Source organism: Anolis carolinensis, chromosome 5, assembly GCF_035594765.1.
Source record: "Anolis carolinensis isolate JA03-04 chromosome 5, rAnoCar3.1.pri, whole genome shotgun sequence".
Taxonomy (NCBI): Eukaryota; Metazoa; Chordata; class Lepidosauria; order Squamata; family Dactyloidae; genus Anolis; species Anolis carolinensis.
The window spans coordinates 156,813,696-156,837,063 of record NC_085845.1 but is presented as its reverse complement, the minus strand read 5'-3'; the positions used below and the strand labels follow the sequence as shown (position 1 = coordinate 156,837,063).

General features: G+C 39.1%; 1 long non-coding RNA gene across 1 annotated transcript in view; it reads left to right on the top strand.

Moving 5' to 3' along the window:
* LOC134299125 (uncharacterized) overlaps positions 1-23,368 on the top strand; it is a 67,644-nt gene that overhangs the window by 8,448 nt on the left and 35,828 nt on the right. The window lies entirely within an intron of this gene.

The following is a 23,368-nucleotide window of genomic DNA, read 5'->3' as shown; positions in this document are numbered from 1 at the left end:
CCATGTGCCAAATGATGACATCCGTTAAAGACTAGGAACAAAAGTGATTAGCAAGAAAATGCAGGAAGCAAGACTATAGTGGTACAGCATGTCATGAGAAGAGAACCAACATCAGTAGCACAAATAGCAATACTTTTGGAGATTGCAGGACAATGACCATGTGGACGGCCAAAGAAAAGATGGATGGACACCATCAATGAAGATATGCGTACTGCCAACCTGAGATCTTAAGAGGCCCAAAACAAAGCCCTTTGGAAACATCAGTCACAATACTAACCCCTCCATTGGGAAAATAGCTTAGAAAGAAGAAGATAATGTCTCATAATACTAGAACCTCAGCTCATCCAATAAAGCTGAATGGTGGGAGAGTCAAAATAGATCAAAGGTAATACTATTTCATTGCTTGTGTAGTTTAATTTTTGGAATTCATTTTTACAAGATATAGTGATGGCCACTCACAAATAGCTTTAAAAATGCTATTAATTCATCAAAGACAAGGCTGTCAGTAATGGCTGGTTATGATGCTTTTTTGTGGAACTAAATATCAGAACACACTAGGGAGTGCCCTTGTGCTTAAAGGTAAAGGTTTCCCCTGACGTTAAGTCCAGTCGTGACCGACTCTAGGGGTTGGTGCTCATCTCCATTTCTAAGCCGAAGAGCCGGCATTGTCAAAAGACATCTCCAAGTCATGTGGCCGGCATGACTGCATGGAGAGCCATTACCTGCCCACCGAAGCGGTACCTATTGACCTACTCACATTGGCATGTTTTTGAACTGCTAGGTTGGCAGGAGCTGGGGCTAACAGCGGGCACTCATTCCGCTCCAGGGATTTGAACCTGGGACCTTTTGGTCCACAAGTTCAGCAGCTCAGCGCTTTAACACACTGTGCCACCAGAGGCCCCTTTCATTGCTTGCTTGCCTTCGACAAAGTCCCCCACGACCTTCTGGCAAATAAACTAGTAAAATGTGGGCTAGACAAAACTATGGTTAGGTGGATCTGCAATTGGCTAAGCGAACGAACCCAAAGGGTGCTCACTAATGCGTCATCTTCATCATGGAAAGAAGTGACAAGTGGAGTGCCACAGGGCTCCGTCCTGGGCCCGGTTCTGTTCAACATCTTTATTAACGACTTAGACGAAGGGTTAGAAGGCACGATCATCAAGTTTGCAGATGACACAAAACTGGGAGGGATAGCTAACACTCCAGAAGACAGGAGCAGAATTCAAAACGATCTTGACAGACTAGAGAGATGGGCCGAAACTAACAAAATGAAGTTCAACAGGGACAAATGCAAGATACTTCATTTCGGCAGAAAAAATGGAAATCAAAGATACAGAATGGGGGACGCCTGGCTTGACAGCAGTGTGTGCGCAAAAGACCTTGGAGTCCTCGTGGACAACAAGTTAAACATGAGCCAACAATGTGATGCAGCAGCTAAAAAAGCCAACGGGATTCTGGCCTGCATCAATAGGGGTATAGCGTCTAGATCCAGAGAAGTCCTGCTCCCCCTCTATTCTGCCTTGGTCAGACCACACCTGGAATACTGTGTCCAATTCTGGGCACCACAGTTGAAGGGAGATGTTGACAAGCTGGAAAGCGTCCAGAGGAGGGCGACTAAAATGATTAAGGGTCTGGAGAACAAGCCCTATGAGGAGCGGCTTAAAGAGCTGGGCATGTTTAGCCTGCAGAAGAGAAGGCTGAGAGGAGACATGATAGCTATGTACAAATACGTGAAGGGAAGTCATAGGGAGGAGGGAGCAAGCTTGTTTTCTGCTGCCCTGCAGACTAGGACACGGAACAATGGCTTCAAACTACAGGAAAGGAGATTCCACCTGAACATCAGGAAGAACTTCCTCACTGTGAGAGCTGTTCGGCAGTGGAACTCTCTCCCCCGGGCTGTGGTGGAGGCTCCTTCCTTGGAGGCTTTTAAGCAGAGGCTGGATGGCCATCTGTCGGGGGTGCTTTGAATGCGATTTCCTGCTTCTTGGCAGGGGGTTGGACTGGATGGCCCATGAGGTCTCTTCCAACTCTACTATTCTATGATTCTATGATTCTATGATTCTATGCATAGTTTAAATTTTGGAATTGTATGGGCTACTAGTAGGCCACTGTAGGTAATGAATACCAGACTAGATGATATACATTGAACTGGGGGATATATTCTTTCACAGGGGGTTACTGGGAAAAGATGGTTGCAAATAGAAGAGCCTTACTGCTAGTTCACCTTGGAAAGAGGCTCAGAAAACTGTCTTTTTAAAGCATTGACGAAGGCAGTTTTTCTAGTCCAGTCATTAAAGAAGGTTTTTTAAAAAGTGATTTTGTGTCAGAGGCTGCCCTTTTTGATACCTATCACCTTTTTGGACTGTAAAATGAGGAGCTTTAATTGGGAAAATGTGTCTGGTTAAAAAAGAACTAGGGTCACGAACTCCTGCCATGGTATGAGCCTGCAGGCAGGAATCAGGCCAGTTTTGTTAAGTAGGCTTTTTTGTGAGCTTGAAGAATTCTCTATAGAATTCTCCATTTTGCTCATAGCTACATCTCTCCCATCTTCCCTCCCCAAACTCCTCCCTTCGTGTCGCTATCTTTCTCTGGCAGTGAACCAGTTCTAATACAGCCCTGATCCATCTGAAATAAATCTCAAAAGGAGAAAGGCTTTCTGATTTCTTTCATCAGGGTGAGGCAAGGTGAAAGACAGGCCACAAGCTCTGAGTGGCAGAACAACCATGCCGCAGGTCTATAGTCAGGTCACTTTTGGCATCCACTCTGAACAGAAAAGAGGCTAAAGATCCCCTAAGCTCCACTTACAGTGTATAAAGCCATCCTGGCTTATACTGTCCTAGATATTTTTAGTAACATCATGGCATTTTTCCAGAGAAATAAAGCACACCCACATACATCTGTGCGTGTGTGCATGAGCTAACACACAAAACCCAATTTGTAGAAGAAGCTGCAAGTCAGGCTAAAGCTTAAGCCTTGGGCTGTGAAATCACCAAAGGATGAAGTGTGTGCATGTGGGAGGAAGGGAGGAAGTAATACATATGTACAGTCCTATGCGTGGATAGTCCTTCGTGCTGTTAGTTTCCCCCCTCAAAAAAGCCAACTACCAATCATATACATGCCAACTTATAAACACATCTTGATTACATTAGTTTGACCTATTCCTATTTCTTCAGTAGTGGAAAACTTGGAAAGGTTACGTTTTGATCAGTTACAACTCTCAGGATTTGGGGAACAATAGTTAAAACAAACAAAATATTTTCAGGCTCAAAATAATTGTTCATAGAATTTCAGCTACAAAGTAGCTTTCAGATTCCTAGGAGAGCTATTATGGATTTCCTGATTGAGCTGCTCTGGTTTCTTTTTGCTGATCCAGTAAATCTTTTTTTAATCCAAACTCTAGCATAAAAGACATCTTATCCACATCACATTTCTCTTTTATCTAGGCAAACTCCTATTCTCCCCACCCTGTCACAGAGAGAAATAGTTCTCTGTATTTTTGTTCACCTGCTAGATCATTTTTTTCCAATTGAAAACTGTTCTATCTTTTGGAATGTCTTCTAAACATCTATCCAGTCCCTTGACTGCCTATTGAACACAGCAATAGGATTAGTGACACCTCATTTCTCCTGTCCTCTGCAATCAGCTGAGCAGTTGGAAGGACAGTATAAAAGCCCAATAGTGGAAGTTGCATGGGATGGATTGATTCTTCTATCCTAAACATCTCCTGCCCATGGTGGAAGCTGAACAGATTTCATCCAGTTCCCCTGGAGTTTCATAACTTGTTATTCATTGTTCCAGTATGTTGCTCCTGTCACCTCACACTGACCGGAGACAGGCCCATTTAGTTTTTCTTTGTCAGAATAGATACAGTGAACACCAGGAAAAAGGTATGTCACTCTCCCTTTAGAAATCAGCAGATGAAAATGGAGAGAAAATGACAAAAAGAAGTTATCTTAAAGAGATATCATTGTTCTGAGTACAGAAATAACAAAGAGCTCATCCCTAGTGAAAACTGCCACCTTAAGAATAATATGGGTTGGATCCAGAATGTGTTTCCCACAGATGGTAGAGCTCTGCCCACCAGCAGGAAGATTAAAATTCACTGGAGTGGTGGACTATGTGTCACAGCCATATACAGCCCAAAAGCTTTTTTAAAATGCCCTACCAGTGAATTTCTGAAAAGTATTCTCTTGAATCTGAATGCCAGATAATGTCACTCAGTTTTGGTAACAAATAATGAATCTTCTGCCTTGAAGTGTGGTAGAGTTTCCTTCTCTGCAGGTTTTAAAGCAGGGATTGAATGGCCATCTGTTGGAAGTGCTTTGATGACTCCCCCCCCCCCCATGGACTAAAGCTCATTTAGTCCATGTTTTGCCAGAAAAAAGTTGGAGGTGAGTGCGAAGGACTGAATAAGGATGAGAAGTCAGGAGTCGCTGCCTCCCTATCAACATACCCATCAGCTGGGTAATTCTAAACAGAACCAGTTAGCACAATGTCCCCACATATTAGGAAAAATCAGATATATCTCTTGGTGTTATTTTAAAATGAGGTTCCATAGGGATAATGTGATATAGAATAATGGGGGCAGGTGCTTGTAATAAGAAGAGCTTCTCTTCGGGTACTTTTAAAGAAGTCTTTGCCATCCAGTACTGAGTCACTGTAATCAACCTACTCAGAAAGCCTTCAAGAGCACATATTACTGGGAACAATGATGTGTAATGGGGAAAGTTTACTTTGGAATAGTGAACCACCACATTCAGGGTTCAGTGGGGAAAGCTTAAGACCTGGACTATGGGAATATCTGCAATTGGAGAAGGACTCCAGTTCTGGGAAGACTGTGTGTGCCTCCCTTGTGTTGTAGGCCAGCCTGAGATTGACCCCATTCAGCCGGTGATTGACTCTGGGTTTGGGCCTGAGATGCAGCCAGAACCTGAGATGCAGCCAGAGTTTGTCCCAGTGGATTCTGGGACCAGAGGCAGAATGGTTGCAAGCAGGCATTTTGAATCACATTCCTCACAGCAGTCAAGGATGGATCTTCAGGTGCCAGATGGACCTTCTAGTTTGGATGTGGGAGCTGATCAGTGGAGAGGGATAATGAGTTTGACAGGAAAACAGTGATAACTCACCAGAGGAGGGAACTGGAGTTTCTGAGAAGAAGTAGACGTTTGCTTTTGAAGCAAAATAATGAGCAATTTTCTCATGGGAAAAAGATCTTGAATTTCCCTTAAAGAGGTTTGCTTTCCCTGCCACAGCTAGAGGTGGTAACATTGCTAATCCAAGACGGAAAGATCTTTGCTCCGTGTTTCTGTGTATTCCTGCAGCCTTGTATCTTGCTTCAAGTTCCAGCCTCGCTTTGACCTGTGAATCCAGTTGAATATTCCAGTGACTTAGCCGTTTGGTTTCTATTCTTGTCAAAACCCTCGGCTTGTGTTTCAGCATTGACTTCATACCTTGGACTATCTTGGAGTTTGATCCTGCATTCTAGTCTTGTTTCCTGTGGTTATCGTTTGACTCCTTGGAATTAATCTTTTTTGGACTAATCTTGATACCTTTCTTGGGACTTACTTTGATATCCAGTTTTGACTATGTTCTTTGAGTGACTTTTATAGACTCTTACTTCAAGATTTTCAAGTACTTTGCTTTTCTGGATTTAAACCTATTTTATTGACTCTGAACTTTGTTTTGCTATTGCTTGCACATAACCTTCAATAAACAGCTTGCTTGTTTATATTCTGAGGCTCCAGTGTGGTTTTGAGGTGCCTACGTAGCCTTCAGGTGCAACACCTTGGCTAACATTCCAAGTTCAAATCTTCAGTAGAACTTATTATTGCACTTCTACTCCTAGGATGCAATACACCACTTTTAGTCCCCCCAGGGGTGAGAAGAGCGGTATAGAACTACAACAGATAAAAAATACCGGTACTAAGAAATGATATGAGTTGCTGTCCAACAGGATACAGAGAGACAAATATCTACTTTCATTATGGACATCAACTGTGCGTATCTAGTTATGTACATTATAAAAATGAAACTTTAGCTAATAGTATCCCCCTGGGATGCATGCCACAAGGGGTGAATTACATATTTTGAAATAGGCTTTCATTTCCCTAGCATGCTGTCTTAATCTACATAGTTCTGAAATAAAGGGGTGTGCTGGACTGAGGTTTCTGTCCATAGTGGAGCAATGGGACAGCATCTCTTCAACTCATTTGCCATTGCCTTGGGCTGAGTAAAAATAGTAAGCAGCCACCTTCATTCACAAAAATGAATCTAATGTTGTCCAAAATCTGTCTTGGAAAAGATGACATGTTGAAGGTACATCTTGGCTCATGAATCTAAATTATTTTTCATCTCAATAATTTAGAATTGTGTATCTGCGGGGAAACAATGACTTTTGACATTTGGCAAAGCCTTTCAGCTGGATGTTTATCTAAAATAGAATAGCTAACTGCAGATAGCTGATAGAACCTAAAATCCAGTATCTCTCTTTGTAAACCACTTCAATATTCTTGTTGCAGCTGTGTGCTTGCTTTCTTCCTTTTCCCAACATTTCCTTTTTTCTCTTTTCTACTGAGTGCATAGCCATTTATTAACTTCTCTTTCATCTCTGTAAAGTTTTCACAGATTGCAAGTTCTAAGTGCTATTTGTAGTCTGAAATAAAGAGGCAGACACTAAATTTAGATTGCATGTTGTGCACTCTTTTATTTAGCACCTGCAAACCATAAATAATTTATCTTGACAGTGGTAAATACAGGGGAGAGGGCATGAGTCTTTTCTGTCTGAGGAATGCATATAAAATCTAGAATTTTTAGTTAAAATATCAACCCAAAAAACCTGAGTGGACTTATCTATGGATCATTGTAAATACTATACTTCAACTCTTATTACAAAAGAACCATCTCTGTTAGAGTAGAGTGGGGAAAGGCAAAAGCCTTCTTGGGAGAACCTGAAAGATGCACAAATCCTCGCTGCTTTCTCTAGTGTAGTTCTAACCTTTTCAAATGCCTAGTTGGGGGAATTGTTGCAGCTAGGGGCAGCTGGTTCCCACTCCATAGAGTTACCCTCAACTTATCAATTGGTCAAGTCAAAAAATCCATAATTTCCCCCAAAAAACTTGCCCCTAACATACATTAGGTTGCCGTATACATGAATATATACGGTAGTTTGGCTGTCCCGCTGCTCATGCTTGAGCCATTTATCCATAGTAGAACCTTATTGACTAAGTACAAGTCCTATCTCCAGTAATTTCCAAAATCTGCCAGGTGATTCCTATTCTCTCCTCCCCAAGTCACTGTTCACAGCACCTCCCACTCTCACACTCTCAGTGAATCAGCCATCTGTGCATATGTTTCAACACTTACTTTTCTTTTGCTTTTACTATTTAATATATTAAATAGTTAAATATGCTGTCTAGCTTCCATCAAGACTTTGCTTCAGAAATGTGTCCCCACGTATGCCCTGCCGTTGTTTGCATACATACATGGGTTACTTGTTTCCCATCAGATTTCCCTATGTTTGACAAATGCCTTCAACTGGGTGCTGGTTTAACTGTAGTTAGATCATTTTTCTCCCTAATATCCTATTGCCTTCTTGTTCTGTTATGGTTGAGCCTTCTGGCTCCGATACTAGGAGACGGGGTCGTAAGACTCCTCGTGAGTCAGACTCTTTTGAGGAGCGTGAAAGGAAACGGCTCCGGGACTTATTTGCAGAACCAACAGATGAGGACTCTTTTGAGGGTTTTACCGAGGGAATGGAGGAAGAAATGGTCAGCTCGGAGGAGGATGACATGGAGTGGACTCGTGTGAGGGAGGATTTGGGTGTCACCGGCAATGAAGGCATGGGAGGCGATTGGCGGGTTGCAGGATCAGACCCATGGACGGGCTGGAGGGATGGAGCGGGATCCACAGCTGGGGATGCTGTGGGGCGTAGTCAAAGGTGTTTTAGCTCTGATGAGGATGATGATGAGGCACCTGGGATTAGGATGGCAGCTGACAGCGATGATGAGCTTGAACTGGGATAAAATGGGGTTTAGGATCAATGTCTAATTGCGTTGGGCAAGGTAATCTGGACGAACGCTTGGGCTCTTGTTGGGGAACTTCCTGAAGACGGGTGTGATTCGTTGCTGGATACGTAAGTTACTAAGGACACTGGGCATAGACGGCGGGAGGTACTGTGTGGGGTTTTTCTGTGCAACTTGTGTTTAATCTTAATAGCTTGGACCTCCGTCGTCTTTTTGACGGACATTAATTACCTACTCTGGATTGACGCTGGACTGACTGACTTCGACCCCGGATTATCCCTTCTGTGGCTATCGGTGGGACTTGTGGAATTCTAGACGTCTGCACTTGGCTTTCGACCTTGGACCGGATTGAGACCCTGCTGACTGCCGTTACCCTGATTGATGTGCCTGGACCCGGATTTCGCTCGTTGCACGGAGGAGTAAACAGCCTGATTTACTCATCTGTAGCTTTTGAGTAGCAGAGAGGAATCTGCTGCCAATTTATTGTGTTCATTCTGACCTTCTGTTAATCCTCTTTTGTTTGCTAAATTTGCAGGCTGAAGTAAGCACTTTTGATTTAATCCGGATTAAACTCCTGTTTAATCCGGTTTATCCTTTTTGAACCGTTTTAGTTCAAACGGAGCTGTTTTTGTTACTTTTCACACTGAAGTCAAGTGTTTGCCTAATCCTTTGTTTCCTATGGGCATTTTCAGTTTTGTAACCTCAATAAACTGAGTTTTACTCTATTTGGTGGCGTTCTGTCTTTGACATGTTCATTGAACTGAATCTTGTCTACTTTGGTTTCCTCAAAACAAGTAATGCAAGGAAAAGGTCCTCTATGAAATTATCCATGTAGTCTCAGACATGCATGGTACCCTATGATATTATACTTCCATCAAACCTAAATGCCAGAATTCTCATCTGATAACTAAAAAGGTGTTATTTTGGGAGTCTCTTCAGGGAGATGGAGGCGGGGTACAAAATTAAAAGTTATTATTATAATTATGACTATCAGCCTTTTGCCTTGTTGAGATTCAACCTCCAAATGATATGACTAGCAATCTTTCTGGTGTTTGTGTTCCACTGCTGCCAGGCTGAAGGTCTTAGTGATACACTTTGGAATGAGAGTTTATTTTATTCCAAAACTGCATAAATTGGCTGCATATGTATGGCAAATAGATTTTAAGAATACTGTGGTCCCATCCCATCTTCAAGCAATGTACCAAAGGATTCGGCCCACCGGGGATTTTTTTTTTAAGTAATAAAAATACCAGAAAGTCGGGTTAAGATTTGAGTGGCTCAGTCCTCTAAGAAGGGGCAATTGTAACTTCCCCTAATAGAGCTTTCCTCTATTTTTTTTTCTCTTCGGCTGATTCCTACTTTGTAGGTCCATCTGTTTTAATACAATTTAGTAGGTGAAATCTTCCTATAAGGGGCTACTATACTTGTAATTTTCATCTGGATCTGACAAACTGATATAAGGTTATACTTTCTTGTTGATTTCCAATTACTGTCAGTAAGAATCACAAAGATCTGGACTGTTAAACTGAAATTTAGATTCAGATCAAGCAAAATTGGGTGGCCTGTGAAATTATTTCAGATGTATTGGGTTGTTTTCTGAATCACTGAACTGGGATGTGAACTGAATCTTGTAGTCAATGCACACCCATCGCAAAGACCGGATGCTTTGTTATGTAAACATGCTTGATTTCTCAAGCATGTTGCAAGCATTTCTACAAGATGATTTATGTCACAAATAAGACAGTAATTATAGCATTTATTTTAAATGATGCAATTTGTATGCATGTAGGTGGTTTAGAAAAGAGTTTCTTCTCCAACGTGTTAATGGCATTTATTAGCCCCGTGAATTTTAATTGTATTAATCACATTGCAATAAGGGGGAGAGAAATGCTAAAATATAAATTGTGATGCACAATGTGTTTGTCACTTACTGAGGCACATTTAAATGGACATCGCTTGGCCAGTAGGTGTAGCTTTATTCCAGAGCTACCAAAAAGTTAATTGGCTGATTATCAGGCCTTTAATTTAACTGCAGAGTTATCCTTCTTTTATTTGAAAGTTTTGTAACATGCTTAATTCATTTAACAAGAAGATGTTCCAATTTGCTAGCTATGGCCAGAGCCAACAATGGGCCAGATGACCTCTTTTTTCTGTCTTTCATTGTACACTCAAATTCTATGATGTCAATTCATTCTGCCGCAACCAATATCCAATCCAGAAATAAACTCATTCTTCTCTTTCTATCAAAGCCTTTTTCACCCTGATCACTTGATATCTAGACATTTATTGGATTCCTTTGCTTCATAGGTCCAGATAATCAACTGAATGGCCTTAAGCCATTCTTACAGTAATGCAGGATCTGCTTGCAAACATTTTCATATTTTGGTTGTCAAAAAAAAAAAAAAGCCTAGGCCTATTGTTCAGTGGCTTGGTTTGTAATGCCTTTGTCTTTAGAAAGTAAGTCTGGTTAACAGATCAGTTGGTTAGAAAACAATGCATTTAAAATGCTTTAATGGTTCCTAATCTATGCTGCAGAAGTTTCTTAACTTTATGTGAGAGAAATATATTATAAAGTCTGGGCACAGTAATCCATGGAGGGATGCCACTGAAATGTCTAGCCCTCTTTTCTAGGGCCCATTATGCACAAATCCATATCTAGACCCTCTGTCACCACTACAATTATGCATTTTACAGACGGTGAGGGCAAAGTGTTAATACAGGTTTTACTATGGGGGCCCGCATGGGGCCCAAAGGTGGAACTTGAATGTTTTATTCATTATTATAAATAGAGCTATTCACAGAGGGTAATTTTTTCATTTAAAACCACAAACAAATATTAGAACATGAAGAAATCTGATCAAAAACTTTTTTTCCAATACAGCTATTTGATTCTGATAGAATGCCTTTCAGAAGCACTTTTTCCAATCACAAATTTGGAGCCTGACTTGGTCCACTACTTGTTAGACCCATTTAATTCAAAGGAACATTCCCTAATTTTAACTTTGTTTGTATCCAGTTCTTTTGTCTACGGCAGTGGTTCCCAACTTTTGATCCTCCAGTTGTTTTGGACTTCAACTCCCAGAAATCCCAGCCAGTTTACCTGCACACAAGCCACAGGGAGAGGCAGGTAATAAAGTCATTATTATTATCATCATCATCATCATCACCATCATCATCATCATCATCATCATCATCATCATCATCATCATCATATGATTATGATAATATTATGATTATTGTTATTATTACTGTAGGAACAGAAGTCCAAAACATCTGGAGGACAAAGGGTGGGAACCACTGGTCTACAAGAAAATATTTGAAGGATGTGGGGAAGGGTGCTCTATATGGGAACAAGTAGATAAAAAGGTTATTTTTTACTTGGCCATAGATAATGGCACAGTTAGAGTAATAACCTCAAATACAACAGAGCAAAAATGGTTGCTGCAGGCATTCAGGGTATGTTGAATGGCAATATTAAGGTGGCTAACAATTGTCCAAGCTGTCATGTTTTTCAAGGGCACTGAGATACCAGAGTGAAAATTGGCATGTCTTCAAGACAATATAATGTTTCATATGTAAACCCATGCTTCATCTTCTGAATCCCTGTTCAGAAATTCCAAGAGCAAGTGAAATTTTGTTCTTTAAACCTTTTCCATGAAGTTATAGGCTGCTTAATGACATGAAAAGCTAGGACTAAGTAAAATAAGCAATAAGTAATCTTGCAATCCACCAAGCTGAACGTTGCCACCCAACATTCTGGCTTGGCAACACAGCTATTTATTTTTGTGACAGTTGGCCGGCAGGGATAGAAAATACATCCTGTGCTTACATGCACATGTAATGTCTAAGTAAAAGAGAGGCACATATATTCTGAATGATAGTCTACTATCTGTCTTGAAAAAAAAAATTCTATAAATTAAGTCAAGGAAAGCTGACTAAGGGATGCTAAGAACTGTTACCCTCCCCCCCCCCCCCCTAAAAATACTGTATGAAAAATTGAGCGGGGAGAAAATTACCAAACTTATTCTGAACATTTTTAGGGCATATGAAAAGATTGAATCCTGCTCCCCAGTTCCATCTGTGGTTGAAGTATCTTTTCACCCAGCAAATGTATGAAAAATGAACATGGAAAATATGGGGAGTAGAGACTGTTTTTAAAGTAATTGCAGCAATTGGTGTTTGGAGATTGACTGCTTCATGTGAAGCAAATAGACAATTCTCAGCAAGACAAAAAAAATCCCAGGGAGCTCCATTTATCAGGCAGGCATTTCTAAAAGACAAGTTGCTCCACATTTTCTTTTTAATATTGATTAGCTATACTGTGCTGTTCTTTTATTCATACCAAAACGGAATTGAACAGAAACACACATGAAGGATATTAGGGAAGATCGAAAACTGGATAGGCTATTTCTCCTTTTGTCCAGTCAGGTTTATTATTAACATATTTATATCATGCTTTATTGCTGAATATCTCAGCATAAAAGTGATTTAGTGTAACAAAATAATGTAAAATATGAAACAATGAAAAAATATAGACTCATATCACATTAAAATATCTAACAATTAAAGCAGTTACAAATATCCAAATAGAATAACACAGTTAAACCTCAGAAGTTTTAATGAAAAAATGTTTTAACAAGTGTGCCAGAATAAAGGCATGATGACTGGGAAGGCAGCTCTTCTAGACTAAAGATTCAGCTTATGAATACCACAATCCATTGGTAGGAAGTTAATGCACATCAGGATCTAAGCCCCGATAAACTGGGATTTATACCCTGAGGAATCCTAGTTTGACACTCAAAAGGACTGTATTACACTGGCTTGAAGAGGTATTTTAGGAATTTATTTTCACTAACTAGTTGAAGTTGTTAACTCAGAGTGCAGGATGTTGTAGCTGGGTAGCTATAGAATGTACAGTTAATTCATCCACATAATTTGTTGCTTTGGAAGTCATTCTAAATTTCAAATCTCTAAATTTCCAAATTATTTGATGGTACAGTCAGCTCTCCATATCTGTAAGTTCTATATGACCACAAATACTCCCCCCCCCCCAAAAAAGCAAACCTTGTTTTTTGTCACACATCAAGGCATATATGTAGGCATACTCTTCTGTAGCATTCCACCATTTCACAAATCTCCAGACTCTCTCTGGCACTCATTTGAGTTTATGTAAGGGGTGCTCTTTTATGATACCATTGTAGATAATGGAACCTGAGCATCCGCATAGTGGTATCAATCGGGGGTTCTGGAACAAAACTTGAGCAGATACCAAGGGATCAGTGCTGGCCCAATGTGCAGTGTGATTCTATGCAAAAATTGTCCAGTGGAAGAAGTGTCTATTTCAAAACAGGATAAATGTTAAAGCTTGGTTGATGCATTTTTAACATTATTCTTATTGCAAATATTTAGCATGTTGCTTATAGCAGTGTGGTCCAACCTTTAGTTACCCTTGGGCCAATCAAACTTTAGTACAGGAATGTGAGTGCCAGAGACATTCCAGAAAGATAAAAAATTACATATTGTATTCAAAAACTGAAAGCAGTAAGAAGGGCAAACAATTTTTTCCAAATGTTAAATTAAAATATTTTTCCAGTAAGAAGGGCAAAGACCAACATAAATGAATTTGTGGGGCACATGCGGCCCATGGGCCGTGGGTTGGACCACACTGGCTTATAGGAATGATCTAATAATACACTTTTCCCCATTTGATCCTCACAAACAGATACACACACACATATACATTTTGGAGTTATTTACAGTGTAGCACTTCAATGGTGAATCCTTCAACTGCTTCCCTCTGAGTATGGTGTTTAGACATAGCTCAATAGTCTTGCTCTCTGAGGTATCTAGACCAGTCTTAGTGCTGGGACTAGATCATCCAGGTTTGTTGTTCTATGAAATTACAGCATTGATATTGAAGAAGTCCAGTCAGGAGTGACTTGCGATTTTGGGAATGTCATCACAACCACAAACTTGTCCCAATTACTCTGAGAGGCACTTTTGGCTCAATATTCTGTTCAGGAGAAGCCAATTCCCTGAAAAGAGGATTCTGTTGTCTGCTATTGACATTTGACTTAAGTGCAAATACACACTTTTGCAGTGGAACTGGTTAAAATGATCATTAAGATGGTATACTCCAAATGTTTGGCAAATACAAATGGTTTTCTGCAAGCGCTCAGAGAGCCTCATTAGTTGGTGTTACTGTAAAAGCTCTCACTGTTCTTTGGAAGATTTCAATGGCCCAGATAGCAGATGCTGCTAAGTGCCCTTTTCCTTCTTGTAGAGTCAGGTGAGTTTTTTGGTTTAAAAAAAGAACTGCGGGTAATGTAACAGAAGTGTCAACTATAACACAGGTGGAATAAAATGAAAGATGAATCAGACTGAGTGCGGGCAAGACATGACTTTTGAAAGAGTATTCCCAAGCAATGAGAGACACATGGAGAACTTCTATGCCACCATGACACATCCACACAGAAATAGCCTGACAATTCTGCTTTGTACTAAGTCTTCTTCACAAGAAAGCTGGAGCAGATGGTGATGTGCTATGAACAATCTGTTTCATTTTTTTACATATCAAATCACTCAGTTCCACCTTGATTTGGACGTCAGTATTGGAGCAGATCATGTTGATATAACTTCTGCATTTGCTTGTCCTGTTGCGTTGAATTGTTTTTTGCATGTTGATTTCAAGGATGTGGATGGGCTTGGGGGATGATGACATTTGCCAGATCTATATTTGCCCCTTTGTCCATGGTGGCTGATTAAATCAGCCAAGCCGTCGGTGAGGTTGGTGGTTAATGCTTCTACATAAGCAACACAACCATGCTGTTTCTTAAAGACTGTTTGGATCAGTAGAGATAAGTAACTATCTATGTATTTTTGGTTAAGGCAGGCTTTGCCAGGATATGTGACTGAGTTTGCTTTGGTGGATAACTAGAAGTTTGTTATGAAGCGTGACCTATAATTCTCTTGGACCTATTTGCTGCATGTGATTAACCATGGACCTTTTCTGCCCAGCCTTTATCAACAGGTGTATTTTACTATTTTATTGAAATTTATTATTATTATTATTATTGATGTTATTATATCATCATCATCATCATTATCATTATTATTATCATTATTACTGTACCCCACCTCCATCTCCCCAAGGGACTCGGGGCAACTTACATGGGGATGAGCCCAATAACATAGTAAAATACAACATAGTAAAAATGCATTAAATAATAAAACATAGCAGAACAAAACAATCATATAGTAACACATATAAAAGTAAGCATCAAACCAACCAGTTTAAACCTGAAGTAATAATCAGTTCCTGGGCACAGGTGGGTGGGCTGGTGCAAGTCGATTTTGCGGATAGATATATCTCCTCAAATCTCTGTGCAGTGTATTTCAGAGTATGTAAAGCAGCACAGCATGGTGCGCCTCTCCTAAGGCATGTATAACTTGATGACCTGTACCTTTTACCTTACTGAAATTGCTACTAAAGTATAAATCTGGTGCATTAATACAAATGCACATGATTGGTGTGCAAAAAGAATGGTAATATATTACAAAGAGAAAAGTGGGTTATTAAGTTTTTAATGGACACACTTAAAATGTGAAGAAATGTTTCAAATGGAATAGAAGGTTCTTATTGCTAAGCCTCATTTATTGAAATGTTGTCTAATTAATTACCTGTATTTTGCTGGATGCACCCTGTGCCGCTTTGTGTCAGCATGAACCCGTGCAATCAGTGCTCCTAATTAATCATGTCACTAGTTGCTCAGATGTTTAGAATCTTTGCCAGGTTATTTGAATAAAATAGAGTTACAGTCTTTAAGCAAATGTACATGATTGACTCAACAAGTGTGTAGCATTGTTTCTAAAGGCTAAAAAATTATCCATGCATCGTCTCAAATAATGGATATGAAAAACCTACATACTTAAGAATAAATCTAAGATTTCTCATTACCATGACAACAATCCACTTTGGCACTTTATTTTCAGGCAGGGAAGAGACTAGTAGTCCTATTGGACATTCAAAGGAAAAATATCAACTGCATCCCAAACAGTCCTAAACAGACAATCGACACAACAAGGAAAAGCAACTCACAACAAGGAAAAGTGACTCACTTTCTGCAATGCTACAAACCTGGGATTTTAAAGAAAATGTTCTACTTCATGGTCTCTGATGAAATCAGCACATGTGATATTTGATGCACCTGTGCAGCAATCAATTGGAAACCTCTGGAAAGCTTTAGGCTTGTGGCTGTGGCCCCACCCACCCTCCACAGGAGGCAATATAAGTAGTCAGAGGGGCTGCAGCCTTCATTCCCTTTTTTCAGCAGTGATAAGGAACCTCTCTTCTTCTAAATTTAAAAACCTTAAGGATTTTTTGAACTCGGACTGGTAAACGGATTTGGCTACTCTCTCCCTCCCTGGACTTGGACTGCATAAATGACTACTCCTGCTCTTCTACCCGGTCTGTATAACTGCCTATGGCAACTTTAAAGAAATGTATTTCTTGTGGGGACAAACTCCCAGAAACAGATGTGTCTCATCTGTCTGGGAGAGTCACATTGTGCTACTTCATGTCCTGTTTGCAAGGCGTTTACACCCCAGGCATGGAAGAACTGTGAGCTGCATTTGAAGGACCTTCTCTATGCGAAGGCCCTTCTTCCTCAGGCAGCCATGGAGCGCTGTGCAGCTTCTGAGCCGCTGCCCTCCCAAGAGAGCACAATGGCTTGAAACCAAACCACTACACCAAAGCGCATGAGCAGAGAGACCACTCGCACCCCCTCACCTGGAAAGAAGAGGGGGAAGAAAAAGTACAAAACTTGAAGCGTCCAGGAGCTTCAGCCGGGCTTGCCTCAGCAGAATTCTTATTGGAAAGAATGGTCTTATTTCGCCCCCTATTCACCATAGCCATACTCCTAAGGGAAGTACAGATGAAACCAATCTAGAGACTGCATAGACTATCAAAGGCAGAAATAAAATTAAAAATAATAGAGTCAGTGGATAATGAGGAGGGGACTGTGTTTGGCTTTAAATTGTATATTTACTGTTCCTGGAAGTTTTCAAGAAGCAAATCACAATTAAAAGAAAGTTTACTAACATCTCCTGGCTACACTACTTGCAAATTAAGGAGCTATATAACAAAGATAAAACAATTGACTTTAATCAGAGAAAGCAATTTTGGGACAAAATTTTAGAAACTGAAAATAAGACAATTACAAAAATATATAACAAACTATTAGAGTGGTCAACAGAAGGGAAAACAGTGAAAGGTTGCATGATTAAATGGGCAGAAAATTTGAGAAGAACAATGGCATTTTCAGAATGGTAATCAATCTGGAATAAAAAACTAAAATATACATATGCTATTGATTTGAAAGAAAACTGGTTAAAGATGTTCCACCGCTGGTACATTATGCCAAGGAAACTAAGTCTAATGTAAAAAAACACACAAAAAATTGTTGGAAATGTAAGGAACAAGAGGGTAGTTTTTTTCATATGTGGTGGACCTGCAAAGTAGCAAAAAAATTCTGGGAGAAAATTTATATAGCATGCCAATATATTTTGAAGAGTAAATTCCCCATGAAACTGGAATACTACCTGCTAGGTATAACAGATTTGGACATACAATTAGAATCCAATGATAACATTTTATTCACTTACTTAACCACAGCTGCTAGAATTAGTTATGCAAAACAATGGAAGCAGAAGGAAACACCAAGCATTGAGGAATGGATACAGAAAGTGAGAGAGATCAAGGATATGGACAAATTATATTTCTTATTAAAGAAAAACTCGGGAAATCCGATTAGGTATACAGATTGGTCCAAGGTAGAGAAATATGAAAGAAAGGGAAAATAAATAGTATACCAAAGGATATATTTCTTTTTTTTACTATTACTTTTAATTTTTATTAATTGAGAAATAAGAAGAGCCAATTTATTTTATGTTAAGATCAAGATTAAGAATTCTTACCCTCAACAAAGAACATTCACAAAGAGCAAGAAATTACGATGCAAAAGACTAGATCGAAGTCACTATCAAGTGTTTTTCTTTTTTTCTTTTTAATCTTTATTGATTTCCTACTATCCTATCATTTTATTCTCACACTTTACTTGTAATAGAAAAGACCTTCCCTTCCCCCTTCTTTTTTTCTTTTTCTCTCCTCATGCCCCCATCCCCTTCTTCCCTCCACCCCTCCTTTTACCCTTAATAAAAATATATTTGAAAAAAAGAAGCAAATCGCCTTTTTGTTCTAAGCTAGAAGGGTACTCTGGTGATTCCTAATATTTAAATCCCATGCAATTAGCCTTTCATGATACACGCAACCAACTTCCTCACTTTAGATTTCATCCCATTAAATGAGTCAAGTGTTTGGAAGAATAGATTACCATACAGCTCAGGCACATTCCATTTTGAAATTAAATGGATGATTTTTCTACCTCCATCACACACTAGCAAACTGTCCATTTTATTTAGGAGTTCTCAGTTGATTTATCATCATTGGAGAGAGTTGTTTCTGCCCACTATTCCTCCCCCATTTTCTTTGTGGAAAGAAATGCCTCCTCTCCTGGTCTATGAATTTTGTTCCTGGGTTATCAATGTAATTTCCTAATTGGTTCTATCATAAACACATGGGGAAAGTTTATTAAACTGCAAGAACATTCTCTTTGCAGGAGGAGCATCCTGCTATTTCACATTTTGCTCAATGACTGAATATCCTGTAGAATCTCCACCCATTTAACATAGTTTGTAGGCACAAAAACAAAGTTTCTGGAACACAACTACTACTTTCAAAGTAAGGACTACACAATTAAATGGGAAATAACACTTACAAAATGGAAACATATTATTATTATTATTATTATTATTATTATTATTCAGAGGCAATATGGCAATCTGTCAGGGGTGCTTTGATTGTGCTTGTACTATATGGCAGAAAGAAGGGGGTTGGACTAGATGACCCTTGGAAGAAGGAAGGAAGGAAGGAGAGGAGGAGGTAACACGTGGCTCACGCAACACATGGAAGGAAGACCCCCATAAAGTGCATGAGGCAGAAAGGAGCACAACATACTGCTAATCTTCCCTCCTCCATGAGCAAAAGGTATTGGTGAAGCTTCTCCCCAAAGAGGCATTTTGGCTCCTCCGATAAATTGCATGACCATATTATTTTAAAGCTGAGAATGATGAATACCATCATATGACAGAACTAACCATTTTGCCCATCTCTATCCAGATAATTGCACTTGCTAACCAGCTTTTTAACCCCAAGGTATCTCTACCCTATGCTTGAAGCATACATCATGTGATCAACACAGTAGGTTACCATTTCTTAAGTGGGTGGCTCAGTAGTATTAAATGAATGTGATGAAGTGGTAAGTCCCCCCCCTTCATCTAGAGCAGAGGTCCCCAAACTAAGGCCCGTGGGCCGGATGCGGCCCTCCAAGGTCATTTACCTGGCCCCTGCCCTCAGTTTTATAATATTTTAATATCATTTTAATAATATATTGTATTTACATATATTATTGATAATAATATAATGTTATACAATATAATACTAATACCATATAATAATATTAATTATATGTTATATATTACATATAATATTACAGTATAGTGCAGGGATCCCCAAACTAAGGCCTGGGGGCCAGAAGCAGCCCTCCAAGGTCATTTACCTGGCCCCGCCCTTAGTTTTATAATATAATATTTTATATCATTTTTAATAATATAATATATTATATATACATATAATATTAATAATATTATAATGTTATACAATATAATATTAATAATACCATATAATAATTATATGTCATATATTACATATAATATTACAGTATAGTGGTATCATTCAATATAGTAATATATAATGCTAATATTGTGCTATGCTAATAATATAATATATTGTATGTACATACAGCTGTTCTGAGTCCCTTCAGGGTGAGAAGGGTGAGATATAAATGTAGTAAATAAATGCAGTAAATAAATAATTAATTTTAGACTTGGGCTTGGCCAAAGTCTGAAATGATTTGAAAGCACACAACAACAATCCTAATTAACTTGACTATCTTATTGGCTAGAAGCAGGCCCACACTTTCAATTGAAATCCTGATAGGTTTATGTTGGTTAAAATTGTTTTCCTTTTAAAATATTGTTTTCCTTTTTCATTGTTGTTGCTGTTTTGCACTACAAAAAATAAGAAATGTGCAGTGTGCATAGGAATTTGTTCGTATTTTTTTCAAATGGTAATTCGGCCCCTCAACAGTCTGAAGGATTGTGGACCGGCCCTCTGCTTCAAAAGTTTGAGGACCCCTGATCTAGAGTTTTGACTGTTCTTGCTCTCACAAATAGTTACTTCATTAACAGGCAATTATAGACCCATGCAGAGATAGTTGGCTCATTTTGAAATATATATGTACAATCTTCTCTTCTTTTCCACAATAAGGATTAAATCAGTGGTAAGGAGTTTATCTCAGCCACTCAAAATGGAAATTCTGTTCACATTGAATAGGAGTTCTGGAGAGAAGAGTATTTTATTGATATCATTCAGATTTTAATTTATTCTCCTATTCAATATAAAAAGGCTATAAATATTAAAGTAATTTAGGGACTGTAAAAAAAGAATTGCTACTTTTAATCCGAGAGAGGTTTGCTGACTATAACTTTGAACAAGGGCATGTTTTTTCCCTACAATATTTAATATTGTTTTTAAAATACAATAATCACGCAAGACTGCATTTCATTGCAACCAACGTGGAGATTGTGTGACAGGATACAGCATCTTAAAATAAACTCAAAATAACAGGCAGGCAGGAAGGTAATCTAACAATTTCATGATATGGACTAGCACTTGGTCCTAGGAGAGGCAGCACTTGGCAGCGTTAAATTAGCTTAAATCTGCAAGTGTATTCCCCTAGACTCAATTGGCAGCTTCAAAATCTTGTTACATTTATTGCCCTATTCATTCTGAGGCCCTGCATTCTAATTTGTACCATGAGGATATATTTGTTGCTCATTTACATGTGAAGATACAGAATGGTACAGTAATGATCCAGGCACATGATAGACAGCAAAATTGCAACTTTGATGCCTATCAGCTAGCAATTTACATTTGCAACAGATGAATTGCATCTTCTTTCTGCCCAACTTCATCAGAGCTACTTCTGCTGGAATTGTACATATCTGGAGATTTACGGTGCATCTGCATTGTAGCTTGCCAAAAAGTACTGCTGGCTCATCAAACTACAACTCCCAAGATTCAATAGCTTTGGTCCATGGCAGTTCGAGTGGTATCAAACTCTGTTAATTTGATACACTCTTAGTATCTAACGGGCTTACCTCTGAATAAATATGTTGCTTTATGGGATAATGTTGTTAAAGTAAGAGTGGAACTTTTGCAGCTCTCTCAATGTCATTGCATTTCAATTCCCAGGTGACCTGACTGTATCAATGATACAGAATGTTGGAAGCTGTAGTTTTAGTAATTTATGTGGGAGAAGGGGAAGGTATGATACATAATTCTAAATGTATGAATATGTACACACATATTGGTGCATTTAAATGTACCAATATGTACACAGCAACAGCTGAATGCATCATACACAAAGCTGGATTAGATTCAAAGGAAGTGGGTGCAGAAATTAGAGGATAGGTCATCAACAATATAAGATACTACTAGCAGAAAATAGAAAAGAGGTTACCAGTTAGTTTGGATTTGAAGATCTGCAAGTTGAACCTCTGCTTTAGTTTTATTATTTTGTTTTAGGCCAATCACTGAGGCACACAGTGAGTGTATTTCCTTGAAAAGAAAATACATTGAATTCACCTAGGCATATATCCAAGTAAATATGTATACCTTTGGAGCCTTAGCTTCATTTTCCATTCTGTAAAATAAAAATAATTGAGACCTACACTGCTGACGTGTCATCAAATTGAATTGCAGTTTGTAAGCCCCATTGCAGATAGAGTGGTATCCCTTGAAGTCAGAAACAATAAATGTAGCTGTTAATACCGTCTTCCTATTAAACCATTCTTTCTATCTCCTTTTCTCATTAGCACTCATCCATAAGTCATATGGTCACATGTAAATAGCCAAGTGTTAAAAACTGATTTGTTAAAATGTGTGTCTGAGCTTTGCTCTAAGCAAATGTCTTTCTTGGATTTCCCAGAATTGTTAGTTGTGTTTCTCACAAACAAGCCTAGACGTGCTGATGAAATGGGGAGGAAGGAAGATGTTCAAAGAGTCAGCACTTAGATGCTGCGCTGTGTACATTCTCTAACACTTCAAAATGACATTCAGAGCTGGCAATGATGGTAGAAAGCTGATTTATTTGTTCAGGACAGCACCAGTATTTTCCTTCAGCTAATCTGCTTTTATACAAATGTGAATACAGTTTAGGTTATAGAGCAAGACAGAGAGAAATATTAGTGAAGCATTTTAACAGTTGTCATACACTGCTGAGTATAGCAAAATTAGGTTGCTTCACATCTAGAATTCCTGTTGCAGAATAAGAATGATCTGACATATAATGGGGATGACTATAAATACAACAAGAAAGGACATAAGAGGAAGGGATTTTTAAAATCCCTTTTTCTAAGGCACGCAGTTACTGAGTCTGTACCTTAGCTATCTGGAACTAGAATGACATGGGGAATATGAAAATGGGCATATGATAGAATAATAATGCCCATATTTAGTACCAGAAAGGTTTTTGTATACTTGGACCACAGTCCAAGAGATAGGCATTTTTTTAGGTCTCTAGTGGTCTTCTGCCCATTTTAAAAGGCTGAAAATGACTCTCAATTGTGGAGACAAGTTGGCCATGTTATTGGCCCTTACCGGTTTATTCTCTGTGCCTAAAACAAACACTATCTAATGCAGGGGAGTCAAACTCATTTTCATCTAGGGCAGTGGTTCTCAACCTGGGGTACCCAGATGTTTTTGGCCTACAACTCCCAGAAATCCCAGCCATTTTACCAACTGCTAGGATTTCTGGTAGTTGAAGGCCAAAAACATCTGGGGACCACAGGCTGAGAACCACTGGTCTAGGGCCACATCAGCCTTATAGGGCTGCTGATTCCATGGATGAAGATGGTGTAAATACAAAATGGTTAGTACACTTCAGATTAGGTATGAGTAAAAATATTGGAATCCTCGTTAATCGTAATACAATCAAACAGAGTTCCGAGGTGGTTTGGCCCTTCGGAATTAACCTTCCAACTCAAAGCATTGGAGCCCATCCTCAGAATACCTTTTGGAATAACTTAGGATATATGAGAAAGTGTTTTCAACCAATCTCCTGCATTGGGCTTAAGAGCCCCATAGAAAGCAAGCTTGGAGCGTTTTC